Genomic DNA, 17,850 nt, shown 5'->3' with positions numbered 1-17,850 from the left:
ATCCTAGGTGCTTAAACTGGTAATTTGACTGGTATTTAATGGGTGGATGCTTACACTGGTAATGTTTGTTTATTTTACCAGACTTCCCCTGTAAACCTACTCTTCTTGTTGCTGCTAATCCCTAGCAGAAGGGATATGAGAAGATTACAAAAACTGCCAATAATTTTCAGGACCAAAATTCAGTCTCCTGGTACCTCCCTGATCTCTTCATTGCTTTGTTCCAGCAAAAGGCCCTTGGTAACCAGAAGGACAGTGGTTCCTGAAAGGAATTTCAAAAAGTGCATAAAGTTGATATCTGCCTAGAACTAATACAAAACAGGAGCATCTGCCAGAGACAGGAGCATGTTGCAGGCTTAGTAAAACAGCAGGGGAACCTGCTGTTGACCAGATTTGTCCGTATCAGTGCAGGTGTCTCTGCAGTTAATAAGAATTACTATTTACACTTGTTTTCAGAGATTTGGAGACCTGGGGATAATATAGATAGCCTGTAAGTCATAAAGAGCAAGTAGATACGACACATGTTCCCATTAATGTATAGTGTTACTCCTTGGAGTTTGTAATATTGAGACATTATGAAGTATGGTATGAAATACAAATGGCTCTGAATCTTGACTGTATTTGTTTAATTATAGCAGAATATATTTTGAGATAGATTTTTATCCTATTTTCAAGATGAGAAAAAGGATGAACAAAATAATGCATAAACTGAATGTGTTCAGAATTACAGGGATGCGGCAGCTGGATGTAAATGGGATTTAGTTTATCTTCAGAAAAAAACCTGAAGTGAATGTTGATGCATAAGCAATATTTTTTCCTTGACAAACTGTGTTCTGATTAGTCAATAGATGCATAACAATTTTTTTGTTGGTGTAAATGAGTCTCCCTCCATGCATGTTGGCACCACAGAGGCAGAGACAGGGCTCCCAAATGTGTCTGCCTGGCTGCTCTGGCCCTGAAGGGAGAAACCAGAGCAAGGTTTCAGGATGTAATAAGGGGAAATCCCTCAAAAGAGGAACTTAATGATCTTGCTACTGCTTGGAACCCGGAGAAGTCAGGCAACAGCTACAGGGTCTAGGAGTGGCTATTTGGCTTTTTTTTCTTTTACCTCTTGCCAGCAGTAGCTTCACCCTGGCTTTGCTGCATTTGCCTCCTACTGTGCTGGGGTAAAAAAAAAACAAAAAACCCCCAAAAAGACGTTATAATACGTGTCCAGTTTCTGTGAAGAAATAAGTCTTAGTGACCATTCTCCTTTTGGCTCTACTCTCAAGTATAAAATAGGATCACTTCTACTACATAGCACCCTTCGTAGCTGGCTGGTTGCATACTTGTTCTCCAACATAAATTTTTATTTTTCTTCACAATATCAGGTGGGAACAAGATAAAACCTTCCCTCTGGGAAGCTGTATACTGTATAATCTGTAATTCTTCCATGGTTTCTTACTCTGTGGGTTAAATCCCATCCTACCAGTGAACACACACAGAAGAAAACCACTGAGTATGCTACACAGCTGGCTTTTGCCCTAGCAGTGCAGAGGTTATCTTAACATGTGTGGTACAAGTGGCAAGAAACAGGCTTTGTTTTGGGACTCTCACTGGTTGGTCCACATGTGGTCTGTCACCTAATGGGGGCCTTGATCTCCTGGTGCCCCCTCCATTTCTCTTAGCTCAGGGAAGTTGGAAAGGGGAAAACAGGAAAAAAGACAGTCTAACTGTAACAGTTGGTTCTCCAGGATCAGGGTGGCAAGAGGGAGGGTGAAAGAGGAAAAGCAGTCTTGCTTTTTTCCTTGCAAACAAGGAAAAGTGAGCCTTGCAAGAATGGACCAAAGCAGAAATGGGTCTGGATGGGTTTATGAACACAAAGATTTTTACACTTAACTCACCTTCTGAATTGGTAAGTGACTTTAAAAAATAAATATGTAGAGCATGTGAGCATGTGTCTGGGTGGAAGAAGGCGAAGGGTCAACAGAGAAGCCTGAAGCACTTTGTTCCATTTGGATATGTACTGCTTCAAAATGCTGGAAAGGGATGATATCTTTCATACTTGATTTTTTCTGAAGTACAAAGCAAATCCTCTCTGTATTAAACAGTGAAGAGCATTCTTGAGAGTAAGGACCCTTAAAGACTCTTGTGTTTTGTTTTGTTTTTTTCCTTCTGGGCAATGAATGACTAGTCCCTTGACACCACTAACTGTTTATGTAGAAAAGCTAATTTCACTTCTGCCAATAAAGTTCTCTTGCCAGTCTGAGTTTCTCATTAAAATTAATATTCTTATTGTATGTCCCTGTCCTTTCCCTCGCTGAGAAAGAAGCGAATAATCTTTCATTCAGGGCCAAATTCCCACTTCTTCCCCATCCCAAAGCAGAGCAGGGGGAGAAGGTAATTGCATATCGAAAGGCATATTGGCAGGAACACTGTTCTTCAGAGATGTGCCTCATTTCATGGTTAGGAGAAGTATTTCAGTGGCTGTAGGAGACCTTAGTTCACTTCTGTACTGGAAAAAGCTTCAAGCCAGTATCTCAGGGGGAATACCATAACTAACAGGCCACGGACTGCGGGGGATTGCTCCCAGTGTGTCACTAGTGAAGCAGCTCAGTTTTGTAAGAGAGAATTAAGTAGCCAGGGAGAGAAAGTATGGAGGCAAGGCAGGGGGATTAGGACACTCACTTGGGATGTTTCAGTTCCAGCTGTACTTAAAATAAAAACTTCATGGAGTCTTTAGATGAGAAGAGGTGTTATTTCCCCCACTTGCTCTACCTGGTATGATGCTGGAGCTGTTAAGGGAATACTTGCTGGAACATTCATCAGAGGTGGAGGGGATAAGGTGTTTTGAGGAGCTTGTTGGCACTTTTTGTGAAATAGGTGGAACCGTTTCAGCATCCCAACTGTGTGATGCTCACCTGCGCATGGGGACATGTCAAGCAGAAAGGGGAAAGCTGGGAACCAGATAGATTTTGGTTTAGCAGGCCTGAAGGAGAAATTAGAACCCTCTATAGCTCTAGCCTAGGAGTATTGTGTGTCCAAGCAACCATGCACACCTGAGGCTTAAGCCTACCTGCATAGGAAAACCTGAAATCCTCCTTCAGCCACTGTGGGAAATTGTTCTGCCGTTACACACACAAATAACATTACCATGGTGCTGTCCTCATGCCTGAGGGAAAATTCCCCTTTCCTAAGCTGACTAGTTCACACTGGGGTTTTCTCTCCATACTGCTCAAGATAAAAGGCTTGCTCAGGGAAAAGAGGATGGATAGAAACATGGCTAGAACAAATCATCCCATCAGGTGGAACTATAATAAATATGAGCCTCAGCTTCCTTTCCTCTTTTACATCTTTTTGCTGCCTTTTGGGCTTGAGTTTTGAGGAGGGGAACAAAGGAGTGGTTTAGTGGGTTTCTTAGAAGTAAGATCCAGTCTTTCAAAAATTGTCTAGGAAAGTAATTTCTTACAACACTGAGAACATCACTAATGTTCCTTTAATTCTAATTTTGAGACACTTGCCAATCTTGTAAATTAAAGATTTATTGCCTGAGAGTACTCAGATCACAACCTAACACACGTTTAGCTGCTTTGTTCCATCCTGTTTGGAGTCATTCCAGAGGCTAAGCCCCTGTATTAGAAACATCACCAATGCAAAGATTGAATGATCGATCAAAGCAATGCAGATTGTGAATTCTACTATGCAGTCTTCCATAAAAGGGACCTAGAGAAGCAGCTATTTTTTTTTTACTGCTTATTTTTGGCGGACAGATTTATGTCAAAGATTCCCTGAGACTGTTTTGTAACAACTTGTGTCCTTTATTTAAGGAGGTGAATTTTACTACAGTAAATATTTTTCAAGTGAATGCAAAAATGACATAACTAAGTCAAGACACAGAAATGAAATGTTCTGCACAATTCGTCAGGATAGATCAAAGATAGCAAAGGGAAAAGGTATTTCTAACTTCAGAAACTCCAGAATAAATAGACTGTTACTGATGCAAACTCCCTTAAGAAAACAAACAGGATGCACTTTTGCTCTTTTTTGAGTTGCTCTGTTTTGAAATTAATTCTAAGTCCAAGGAATGGAATACATAATGTGCGTAATAATTTCAATGTGAATCCCAGGGATATTAAGCATTAAATCTGGGCTGAGATCTCGCATTATAAAAATTATTGAGAGCATGTCATTAACATACATCATTCAGCTACTTACTGTATTTGAAGAGCCTAGGTTTATACAAATACATCAGAGTAATACTTTGCATTCCAGGGCGTGACCAAATAATCAAATTACAAAGAGTGAAGTGGTTAGGGCTTGAGATAGCATGGTAAACACTACAACTCAAAGGATCCTCTGTTGTGGATCAAACCTTGCTCTCCACAGACTATCTGCTAAATAAAGGAATAAATAGGTGAGACTTCAGGGATGTCTTTTTCAGAATCTGTAGATATCATCCAAGACTTTTACACAAAGATCAAACCCAGCAGTCCATCAGGAAAGAAAACAAGACACATCAGGTGCTGCTCCACTTGTTCAATTTGCTTCTCAGCCACTCAGTTTGAACTGTGGCTGATTATTGATCATAATGTTTTCCTCCTCACAAACTTGTCTCTCCTTATCCGTAAAGAATATCCACCCAGTCATTCTACATCACTTTTCATGTTTCTGTGAGTTTTTCCTACTCAAATGTATGTTGTTTTCCAAATTCTGCAACTAGGAAAAAAGTATGTTTAAATCTGGAGTATTCTTCTGGGAACCAAACAAGGATTTTGTAAGGAACATGGCAGAAGAACCTTTGGAGCTTGGATCTTTGTATTTAAATTCTCTGCTAGAAAACATGGATCTGTTATTACTGATCCTCTTTACTGTATTGCATCTCATCATCAAGGTGGGAAGCTTTGTGACTCCTTTAGATGTGAGCAGGTAGCCAAATTTCTACATAATTCTAATTAGGAGGGGAAATTGGTGATGGAGACTGTGTATTTGATAAAATATGTTTATTGACATACACGTAGTATACTTAAACAAATGTACCAAATCCTGATTTCTTGACATGAGAAGGATCCAGAGAAAGGCAATTTCCTTGCTTGAAGCTTCTTTGCAACTCTCCATGAAAAATAAAAGTATCCTTTCTCTTGCTCTTGGGTTGATCTGTGTCTCATCTACTTGGGTTTTACACCATTCCCATGCTTCTCAAAATTACAGAAAGGTTAAGCTTTCCCACATTTATAGATTTGTTTCAGCTAGCCTGCATCTTCAAAAGGAACTTTCAAAGATCATATTTGGAATATACTTTTCCTATTTTTACTAGGTATGATAAACTCTATCTCACATATTAGTTCATCAATTACCTCAGTTACTCACATTTCTCGTTCAAATTACAGAGGTCCCAGTTTCTGAGTCTGTTTTTCCAGTTTTGGATGCCTTCACATTACCCAGATATTCTCTCCATTTGAAATCAATTAGGAGGTTCTGTTTTGAATGTCCCAAATCTCCAGTCTTTTTTTGCTTGTCTGGTCTAATAAATGTAAGGTTTGAGGCAATGTCTACAATTCCTTCACATTTCATCAATTCTATTACACTTTCAAACCCCAGAATTCCCATTATCGTTGTTAGCTGTCCAGCTTGAGATGAAAATGGCATGCTGCTCCTTTTACACAAGCATGAGTTTTGCTTGTTCCATTTGATGTCTATCCATTCCCTCAGCTGAAAGAGAAGTTCTCAATGAAGCAATGGTGGTCTCCCCAGGTGTCGTAGTCCAGGAATGGTATTCCCTAATTTAGCGTTCCCACCGACACATTCCAAACTATGTGCCATTCATTCACTTCGCTCTTCCCTGTCCCTCCCCTGCATTGGGCTGGAGAAGAGAACTGGAAGCACAAATGGTAAAGATCATGGGTTGAGATAAGAATAATTTACTGGAAACAGCGATGAGATAAGGAAATGTAGTAACAGCAACAGTATTATAGCAGGGTACAAAAGGCCAACACATGATTTCTTACCACTGTACTATGAGGAAACCCTGACAATACCCGACCACCCAACCACACCACCATTGATTGATTGACTGTCCCTTCGCCCACCCCTGGAAGTGATGTGAGGTGGCATAGAACAATCTCCAGGTTCTGGCCATATTTCATTTCACAGGTCCAATTTTCAAATTAACTTCACATTATTCTCAGTTTCATTTTACTGGGCCAAATTTTTCATTTTATTATTTTTCAATAACATCATGAGGCACATTTGTATTCTGTTTCCCTGTTACAGAACTGCAGTTAGAAAATTTATAGTGACTAACTTTCATCTCTGTCACCGGAAAATACTTCTTCCTCTGGTCTATGAATGCAAGAGGAAAATCTCAATTTCCATGGTAAACTTCAGAAATCCCTTGGAGTGTCTTTGGCTGCCATTCCCTGACCTTAGTGTAAAAGCCTAAGTCCACTTGAGCACCTTTGAATCGATTCCCCTCCAGTTTATCCTTGAAAACCCTCACTGTTATCTGCACATGCCAGAAACTCAAGTTTCTGCAGATTCTCTTGCAGTTCCTGTAGGATTTTCTATTTTCTTTTCCCTCTGACTTTTAGTTGGGTCTGGATCAGCTCAGATCTGTGAACTGCTTCAATCAAGAAGCAAATGCTTGCCTGAAGCCTGTTTTTGAAAAATCAGAACTGTGCCACTCTCTGGGCATGGTTATTCAGGCTTGCTGCTGGAACCCTTCTACTCCATATTCATCAGCTTTCATTCAGTCCACAATGCTATGTAAGTCTCAAACAGAGTTTTTCCTAAAAGATATTAGTATTATTTGACCTCAGAAAGTCCAGCCTCTCTGAGGGGACCCTTTGACTTTGGCATCTAAGCAGATGAAGTGCAGTAAAAGTTTTTGCCTAAGCTCTCTGACTGGCCCAACTGAACATCCAGATGGCTGGCTACCAGGATGAGTCTGTCACTAGACATTTCTTCCTGGAGCTGAACTTTAGCCAGTGAGTCCTTGTTCCTCTTCATCCCTGCTAGTGGGTTCCCAGGTGGTGACTCCCTGCCTAGAAGCAGCTATGGCAGTGTTGTTGCCTTTTACCTTTTTGTCCTTACCAATTCAGACAGGCCTTCTCAATTTGTTAGGACATTTTGTAGTCATTACTGCAACAGAAAGTTCAACTTTGCCTGCAAATCACTTCAGCCATTTCTGGGAAACCTCCAGATACTGCTGTAATTCCTTTTGTAAAGTTTCCAACTCTTGTTTTAGCACCTTCTGGTCTTGCTTGAATTCTTTTTGGCTAGTTTTGTTTTCTGAGAGCAGATTTGTTACTGGTTCAGGAAGAATACGAGCTCATAATTTCTGTGTTTGAATGGCGTCCCAGTGTTGACACTAGGCTTTTATCTTGTGACCTGACCAGGTTATTTCAATTAGAATGAGAAATTGATGAAGGAGATACTTCAGATGCAGTTCTGATAATTTACAAAAATGTACAAAGCTCTGCTTTTTTAGGGGAAGTGTTAATCATGCACAGATTTCTTGCCCACAGCTCTTTCTGCCAGAATCCTGTCCAAAAAAAAAAAAAAAAAATCGCACCATTTTCCTTCCCTTGGGGCCTGTGGGAAGGTCGTAGAGCTGCACACCAAAGGCAGAAACACCTTAAGGAGACACTTCTTCCAATCCAGACAGAGGTAAGTATGCCTAGCCAAAGAGTCACAGACAGGACAAAAGTGTAATGTTCTGAAACCAGTGACAAACAGAAAAAGGTCTAAATAGTGCAGAGTAGACAACTGTTTGATGGGGTTAGAGGTGAAATGCATTCTACTCTTCATGACTCTTACAAGATCATCCCCAAATGTGAGCCAATATAGGGCCCCCACATACAGGAGAGAGGATTGCTGCCTAAGACAGGCACAGCAATGCTGAGAAACTGTGCATTAGATCTGTTCAGATGGCTGCATCTTCTTTCCCCTTGTACCCTGTCTCTTCTGCACAGCTCCATCTCAGCAAATCCTCTCTATCTCTAACACTCCTAAGTTTTATATGTCCTATATTTAGTTGGAGACCTGCACTAACTTCCTTTTATAGATATCTTAAGTGAAGGACAACGTTGAAATTTAGGCTTAGTACTTATCACCACATAAACAAAGCGTTTCATCAGCTAGCTGGCAAAATATCTGACAATTGTTGGAAGAATCAAGGAGTCAAGATTGTTGGCTGAAAGAGCTTATGAGTTAACACATCAAAACAAATTACAATCAATGCTGAGAAGAAAAAGGGCTTGGCAACACAAGTGGTGAGAATCTCAGGATAGCACTCCCAAGGGGTTTTAAGGCAAGACCTGGAGGAAGGAGATGGGAAAAGCTAGCTCAAATGGCATGAAAGAAGGCAGAGGGCAGAGTGGAAGAAGGGGTCACAGGGAGCACTGTGAGCAGCAGAGTCAGAGAAATATGGGATCAATGAGGGAAACATGATGAAAGGAGTGCAAAGATGAGATTGTGAATGTTCCCCTAACAAACAACGAAGACAGATGGAGTTGATACAACACTTTCTTCTGATTCCTAAATACAGTTAGGGATTAATGCATTTTCTGTACCAGGACAACTTCTGATAAAGAGCACTGCTTATTATAAGTGTTGTTAACTTCCTCACCCTTGGGAGAGGACAATCAAAAGGGTAATACAGGTAAGGCATGTGGAAGAACTTACAGGACTGTGGTGAGAAGTGAATTGTTACAGCAGAATTCTTTGAGCACAATTTCCCTACAGGAAATGATCACTGTTCCAGACACTGACATAATTCCAGTTTGAATGCATCTGCTGGCCTCAGCTATAGCAGTTTGCTACAAGGAGAGACAATATCTTAATTTAACAGACCTACAATGATGAAGAGGGGTTTTTTTCTTCTTTTTTTGCTCAAAACACATTATCTTGAGTTCCAACCAAGAAAAGACTAAAAAGCTGTGAAAGATTCTTCAGGGTGAAGATTAGGTGGTTTATATGATCAAATACAAGTGAGAAAAAAGTGGCATCTGGAGCAGTAGCTGGACTCACTGCAAAAAGAAAGAAAGGTGAGGAAAATAGAAAAGGTCATTTAGATTAACAAAATCCAAGGTCAGAAGAAACAGTTGTGATTTTTCTGGTGATCATCCTCTTGACCAAAACCACAGGACTGCACACACAGATCCCTGGACAGCATGTTTCTGAGGCTGTGCTAAGTATCTGGAAAGATGACTCCCCCTCTTAACTATTCTAAGGTATTCATGTCACTGCCAGGGACACAAGCAGCCCCAATAGCCCCAGTGAGACATCAGACATGCATCCCCAACACCCAAGCTGATCTTTCTTCTAATGCCTCACTTCTTTTCTTATCCTGTGGACTGCACAGTTCTCTCCACTTCCCACAAGTCTCAGACATAGCTTTTGTTCCTTGCCCTCATCACACTGTGACTTTTTATAAGTACTGGCATTTCCTTTCAGTCTTATACAAGCCTCTTCTTTTCCTTGCCTGTCCCAGTTTCTGAATCCCTCCCCAAGGGTGGAATTTGTAGCACATAACTGTGGATCAGCCAGAAATTCCAGTGCTTGTGACTTCTGTTTCCTCCAGATGTACCTACTTTGTCACCAGTAGATCATTTCCATGGGTTTTTTTTATGACAAACCAAGTCTAGCCACTAGCTAAGTGTCTAGATACAGCTCTGACCATGTCCCTGTGTAGTTCCTCATATCACTGTGAGATTAACATAGCATTTTAGTTTTCTTTCGTCTGCTGAACTTTTACAGTTTCAAAGGAGACTGGATTGCTGTTCAACAGGCTGTAAAAACCATCCTCCTTTCCTGTTGCAAGGGCCTTACCACTCCCTACTGCAAACGACTTCCCAAGCTTTCTGTCATCTTCCATTATGGATATAAGGGGACACACTGTCCTCCCCCTCGAATGTTGCAGTTTTCATTAGACACAAACACTGGATAAAGGCTGATGCAGAAAGGTTTTCGGGGACCATCAGTAAAAGTTGCTGGGGAAGATGTGATATAAGAAAGGATATAAATAAGAAGTAAGACACAAGACAGTTTTTTCAGTAATACAAGCTGATGGGGTAGAAAGGGTATAGGTATGTCCAGGAATAAAGAGATGACATCTGTGAACTTTATACACCATTAAGAAAAGCAGGTGAATGGTCTGAAAGGTTTAGTGATGTGGAGAACAAAGTGTTTGCAGGATTGGCTGCCTCTTTGGAAATGAATTAGCACTGAGGAAGAAAACAGAGGGAAGGCTCATGATAGTGCATGAAAGGATGAAAAGGGAAAAAAAAAAGGGAAACTAGATAAAAAGAGCAATGTGCATGTATGCAGAGGGGATTTAGTAAATTTCTTTTGTTATATAGTTTATTAGCAGGGAATCAGAAAATTATGCAGACATAAAGTTACTTACCCAAGAACATTTACAATATAAATGCAATTTTCAGCTCTTGGCTTCATTATCTAGTGGGTAATGGTTCAAGTATTGTGAGATGGATTTTAATTCTGTCTAGCATGTACAAGTAAATAACAATTTGCAGTGTTTGGTGCAATGGAATGTATGGTATTCAGATACCTGTATAAATTTAAGTTTTATTGGCATCTATAGCATAAACAAGGTGCCCTACCTGTTATCTCTTCATAGAGGACTCTTGTGGTGTTCAACCAGAGTGTTGCAAAAAAATACAAAGTCATTACAGCTTCTGGATATTTTTCTACACTTTGGGGTTTTCATCAAGATTCAGAACCATTTTCAGAGAGTGCATGCCCTAAGACCCTCTCTGTCACTTACAGAATGCTGCAAATTGACTCTATCACTTTACCTGCTGCTGTAAATTGGCTCTGAGCACACATAATGTGTCAGGTTTGCCTACTCACTTTCAGTTTTCACCCGCCTCTACTGGGCATATCTAGGAGTAATGGGATGAAATTGAGCAAAGGAAAATTTAGACTGAATATCAGGAAAAATTTCCTAACAGTGAGATCTATTTAGAATGTGGAATAGTCCCCCAGGAAAAGTGATGGAAACCCCATTGCTAGAATCATTAAAAATAGACTGAAAAAAAACCACTGTAAAAATACAGTAGAAAATAATCTGCATTGTCAGGGGATGGACAAGATGATTCCCTAGGTTCTCTCATACTCTAATTTCTAGGATTTTAGGAGCTGAGCTGCATCAGTATTAAATTCCCTGAATGCCCAAGATCATCTAATTGAAACAATAGAAAGTTTGCTCATAGGCATGCCAGGGAGAGCGCTCAGTAATGATCAGGCTGCATTACTGCTGAGAGTGTATCACTTGATCTGCACTGTACAAAGAAACAAGGAAGGAGACAATTTTTATCACAATTTACCCTTTGCTAAAGCTGTTCTTGTAAGTCAAATACGCTGCCTTGATTCAGCATTGCTGATGTTATAGAAGGGATCCTAGAAGCAGGTAATAATGAGTCCAGATCGCAGTTTGTCATGGTGGAGTTTTGTATCAAAAGCTAATCACACATGTTCAGAATCAAAATTTCCCTCTGCAACACACATACTTTCTACCATAGCTCTGTTCTTTCATAGCACACACATGCCATGCACTGTCATTTCATTTGTCTATGGAAGACTTGTCTGTATATTGAGGGATAATGGATTATCTCCACAGGGAAAAGACACTGATTCTGAGTTTCTCCTCTCTAAAGTGTGAGCTCACTAATAAGATTTCCCCATTCTCATGGCTCATAATATTTCACAATCAATGTTGAAATCTCAACTAATGAAAAAATTAAAAACAAATTTCCAAAGCAATACTAGGTAGTGCAGCCATACCAGAAGACAGCGCTACTTTCTTACATCCAGCAGTATCAGTCACATCCCTCCTTGCTGTGAGTAGGACACCAGAAAACAGGGAGAGGAAAATGACTTGCCAAGCTAACCACACAGGAGAACAGGCTATCCCACAGCTGGCTGAAGAAGACACAAATTCAGAAAATACTTTTATTTTTTTTGAGTGGATTACTACCATGACTTTCTTCTCATTTCTTGCAATACTCTCCCATCCCTGATGACATCTAACACATGTTAGATGTGGGTGCTTTTCTGGAGCCAAACATGAAGACTCAGAAGGTAAGTGAGGTGGGGCACTATTCATGTGCTTTTAGCACAGGATTCTCCTCTGTTCCTGTGCACATCCTGGAAAAGCATGCTGGAAAGACCCTTTGCCTTATCACACAGCAGGGCCTCTGCTGGGAAGTTACATACTGTAATAGATTTGTAACTTTTATTTCCAGGGATGGCCAAGAAAAATATATTGGGGAAACTGAAAAGAACTAAAGCAACTGCCTTAGTTCCTGGCAACCAACTCCCAGAGTTACCTTCTCAGATTTTAAAAGCAGCAAAACTTTATGGCTCAGACTTCCAGCCCTGCTCTGGATGCTATGTCTCTGCAGATGTGGATGGAGGGGAAAGGGCTGTAGCCACCTAGAGGGTCTTCAAGGGCTGCTTGTGGCCAGGACACCTTTACTCAGCTGCACACCTTGGTTTGGCAGCACTCTTGGGAAAAGGGGCACTTGGATGCCTTGGGGGAGAAGCCAGACCGCAGCTCCCCCATCCCCTTGCGTGGCTGTGACGTGTTGCAGATCAGCACTGCAGAGACAGGAGCCCAGCAGGCGTGGGCAGCCCCATGGCCAGCCTGGGACCCTGGACTGCACAGTTCAGGCTCTCCTCAGGTCCCACAGATCTCCACCAGCCATCCCCCAGCTCCTCAGCCAGCTTCATTCCCTAAATTAAGGCAGACATTTCTCCACGTCACCTTCCAAAGTCTGCAGGTCAGAGTCCTTAGCAGCAAAGCTCCAGAGTATCCCTCCTCCTTCCGGGCCTGCTCTTCACATGATGTGCTCAGGTGCATGTCATGCAACATGTGAATGCGCCCACTGCTTCAGTAGGAACAGCAAAAATGTCCTGCTCCTCTCCTTTTGAGGACTGGGAGGGTCTGATGAGAGCCTGGAGGTACCAGGAGATAATAGGACTGCCTTGTAATTTCTGACTGCCTATCCCTAGCTGATTCAGGTCATTAGAGCTATTTTGCAATATTCTCTTAATAACCTTGCAAACGCTCTCCCAATACTAAAATCACACACAGAAGGCCAAGGTTTAGGGAGATGAAGACAATGCTGATAATGACTCCCTGATTGATTAAAAGTAAATACATTTTTATTCAGAGAAAAGGGCATTTGTTACCACAAACATTTCACCTTCAGCACAAATAGGAATTGCGCTTACATTTACTAAGGGATTATAGCAGCACTACAACTAATTACTTCCCAGCAGCTATTGGCCTCAGGTTAGATGTGAGCTACTTCTGGCAATCTGTGGTGTGGGTTCATGTAAAAGGGGGCCTGTATTTTCATTGTCTTGGTAGAAAACAGTGCAACAGCGAGGCATGAGTGAATATACTATGCATAATGCAATACAAAATAAGAGCTTATTACAAGGAAAGGACTCAAGGAGATCAAACAACATTAGTCCATCCCACCATTTTATGTTATGAGAAAGATATTAATTATTCTCTTTGCATTTTGTAGATGGCCTCAAGTTGTACAATTATCACATAGAAAGGTGCACATTACTTGCTGGAGACAGATTTCAGATTCAGACTCCTTGATTACCTTCACTTGCATGAAATCAGTTGCATATTGCTAATGTGACCCATGCAAATTATAGTACGTTTTTGATCAGTAAAATGTTATTTGTCCCTAAGTTATTTACCAGACTTCTGGTATGAGATTTCTGTTTTTTTCTGGAATCCCAACATAGTCACATCTTTGCCATTCTCACATGAATCTCTGAATTCTCTACCCTTCCACCTAACGTTTTTGCTAAGTTGCTAGCAAGAGATTACTTTAAAAATACCTATTATGATTCAAAGAAGGAGGTTCCTTCAGGTCCAGGCAATGAACTGCTCTGAAATTATTGAGTTATTCATAACTTTAAGCAGTTACAAATTACTGCTATTAACCGAATCCTGTAATTACAGCAAGTAGCTAGGTTTTGTAGCATAATTTATGATATAGATAGCTTTTAGTGCATGTCTTAGAGAGTTAAAACTCATGGCATGCAGAGAAATGGCTTTTGCAGTACTGTGAAAATATGTGTTGTTCTTTAAACTGGGATCTGATTTAGATGATAATGAAAAAAAAAAAAAAACCAAACCACATTCACTTTGGATGAGGGAAAAGTGCTTACTCTGATTAAAGTAGTTCAAAAATGGTGTCTTCTAGCCTAAATGAATTCTCTCACCAGATGGGCTGATTTTCACCATGACATGAGGAAAATCCTCCTTGAAGGCCTCTCACGGGAAAGTTTGTTTAGACAATTGGTCTGTAGTATCAAAAAATTGCTGACTGACACTAGTCAATCATTTTGAGACAAACCCTGGAGTTACTGCTCTCAGGGACTGTGTTAGAGCAAGCAGAGACCTCAGCGCAAGCGTTCAATAGCCCTGTGTTGTTACCCAGCAGAAACACACCACCACAGACTGGCCACTTCTTACACCTACACAGCAGGTGCTGGCATCGCTGGATCCCCTTCTTGAGAGTAGAAAAATAAAGAGTGCTTTAATTGCAAAACCAAACATATATTCAAGCTGTTGGGTTTATTATTCCTGATTTCTGGAGGTCAGCATATAAAGTATTGCAAAGTGCCTTCCATGGCTGGATGTAACAGATCCAGCTTTGAAGACGGCGTTCATTTTTGTGCTTCCTACCTGCAGTAATGACAACTCCAGCTTCTCTTCACTACTAGCCATACCCCATTGCTCACCACACCACGAGAAGAAGGTCTTCTGGGGGTTATTGAAATCTGGGGTTTTCCTCCACTTGTGTTGTCTTTCATATGGTCAGTAAGAGGTAAGGAGCCCTACATACAGTCCAAGCAGGATGAAACAGTGATTTGTATTTCCTATCATGTATGATTGATCTTTCTGTTGTAAGAAAAACAGTGAGCTTGTTTAACAGTAAAGACTGATGCATGTCTTTTTCTGAAAGTTAACATTATAAAAATGGTACCTTACTCCACAGTAATCTGCTCTTGTGTATTGTGGACCATTGCTGTCTGTGTTCAGAACTAAAAAGTTTATCATTTTTAGCCCTGCAAAACCAACCCTCTTCAGGATGAGTGAGCTAGTTCGTCTCTATTGTATCATTAATAAAACCCTTTAATCCTTATCGGTTAATCACCCTGATTGTTAACAAGTTTGCCTGGATACCTCCATTTTTCCCATTTAGTGTAAGCATAAGTGAAATTTCTTCTTGTGTAAGAGACCAATCATGTGTACACAAGAAAAATGCTTGCATGTCTTTGCTAGCAGAGATTTCATGACATGTAGGTGATGCAGTGTAAAGAAACTTTGTTTTGCCTTCTGAGTGTGGCTGAGTTTGCTGTGGACAAAAAAAAGTGACAGTTAAATAGCAGAAATCTACAAAAAACAAACTTCTGCTAAGGCACATGGGAATTCAAATGGGGAAAAGGTGAGTAAACAGCTTGGGATTTGGCCCTGAGAAAGTTCACATACATGAAACATCTCTTAAAATTTTACTGAATGGACTACCAAATACAGATTTCTTGGTGGAGGTTGTCTTTTCAAAAGGGCAAACATGAGGCAAGCTCTCAGTTGAGTGTGTTTTTATTGTAAAAACAACTTGTTTGCTTAGGTATGGATTAGCTTTCCAAAACTAGAAAACCAAGAAAATATTAAAAATCTATCCATTACTGCTGAAGCTAGTAGGCACAGTCAGAGCTTCTCCCCTTTCTCCCTCACACTGTTCCTCAGAAAGGAATCACAGCTTGTGAGCAAAGTGATTCAGAAACCAGCATCTTTCCCATACCAACGTAGAGCAGGTGCCCCACTGAAACTGGAGGTAACAAATAACAGGGCATGCCTGTATACTAGTTGCTTCTTGAGGTCTTCATAAACAGAGGCTTTTTTTTAAATGAAAAGATAAACTTCCCATCTGTTACGATTGCAAATATTGTCACTGCTTTTATGATCTTTATTAATGACAACTGTTCAAACACCACTAATCAATAGTCCTCTTATTTCCCATTAAGAGGCTGGCCACTCTGTTGCCTATGTTGATCAACATAAGGAAGGAAATATTCCTCAGTGTATGACAGCTTGTCCATGTCTACTAGAGACTCTGACAGGATTTTAAGCCCCGGTACCACAGAGATGTTGAATTCAAAATTTGTAAGGGAGACTTAATACAATGGAGTTGTCAGGTTCTCTGGGGAATCTGGGTAAAATCTTTAGTGGACTCCTGAGTTTTGAAGATCAGAGATCTACTGCTAATACAATTTGCCCAGGACCAGCAGGGATGAATCAGGGTTTCTTTAGTTGCCCAAGCTTGTATAAAGGTCACTTTTAAAAGGCAAAAACCTCTTGTCCCCTAAACTTAATTACTCTTTCCCCAAACACTGCTGTCCACTGTGGAGAGATAGCCAAGAAATTTGGAGGAGTGAAGCTCTTAGAGGGACGGACTGGCACCACTAGATATTTGCACTGCTTGCAGGGTGAAATTACTTAGCCACTGCGACCTCTCAAGATATACACTTATCACAGTCTGAAGTGTGCCTTAAAGAGCACAGGAGCCTCTGTGGGAACCCCCCCATGGCACATTGTGAAATTCATCTGGATGTGATCTCCACAGCTGCAAATCCATCTTCTGTTTCCATTACACATTCTATTAGTTTGCCATGCTTCCCCTTTAGCATACATCAGCACAGCTCTTTATTTTAGCATTATTAATTTTTGACATGAAGTCTCTCTAAACATGGTAAATACAGAAAGTAATTGGTATGTTAAACAGGGGAAGCATAATGAGTCTCATGTACAAACGCGACTTGCTCCTGCTGCAGAGTTGGACTGAAACAGAATACAAAATTGAGCTGCCAATTTCAGCAGGAACTTCTTCACCAAGTCCCCTGGTTCACAGGCAGTGCCTCGACCTCTCCTGTACTTATGATACATCCATCCACAGTTTAATGGCTGAAATGACTTTGAAGCTTTCCCAGTGGAACCAATTTTCACCCTCTGTGAATTTAAAGCTCCAGCCTTTCAGCAAAGAGTTTAGTTTGGTGATAAGTTAACATGTGAGGCCAGCCTGAGAAAAAATTTTGACTGATGTCCTGATGGTAGGGCTTTCACATTGTAACTTGTGGTGACGACATAGGGCTTTTGGGGAGAGACATGCTCTTCAGACTAATTCTGGCTGATGGGATATTTTGTCAGAGAGATGTTCTGTGTAACCAGAGAGGCTGCTGCAGCTTGTCAGCACTGATGGCAGATCTTTGCTAGGAGGAGCAGATAGGGAAGTCACAGCCCATTTGAGTCCATGCTTGTAGTGGTAAGGGGTGATTATGAAATATAGGATGAGAGTTTAAGGATGAGATATTCTCTAAATTTGGTGAGAAGTCAGTGGAAGAGGGAGGTATATTGGAAAGGATGAGAACAAGAAAAGCTAGGAAAAAAAGCATACCAACAACTTTTTTTACATAAGCTTCAAAATACTACCAACCCCAGCTTGTCTCTTTCTCTTCATTTTAGCCTTTATAAAGATTTCAGATTTCTAGTTTTGCTTTGGAAATTATACATACTAAATACAGTTATTCTAGCCGTTACAGTTTCAAATCCAGTAATTTTTGTCCAGAATCAAGGCTGAAAGATCAGAATAAAATTATTGTACAATCCAGAATCAACAAAACATATATTGAGAAGCTGTTTTCCTGCCAGCTCTATGCCTTTTCTTTGGTGGAGATTCACAAATAAAAGACAGATACAGTCAGCAGCAGGATGGGGCCATAAGATTTGACCAAGAATGAAGCTGACGTACATCAGCAAAACAC

Source organism: Vidua chalybeata, chromosome 1 (assembly GCF_026979565.1).
Source record: "Vidua chalybeata isolate OUT-0048 chromosome 1, bVidCha1 merged haplotype, whole genome shotgun sequence".
In the NCBI taxonomy this organism is placed as follows: Eukaryota; Metazoa; Chordata; class Aves; order Passeriformes; family Viduidae; genus Vidua; species Vidua chalybeata.
Note: the sequence above shows the minus strand (reverse complement) of the source record.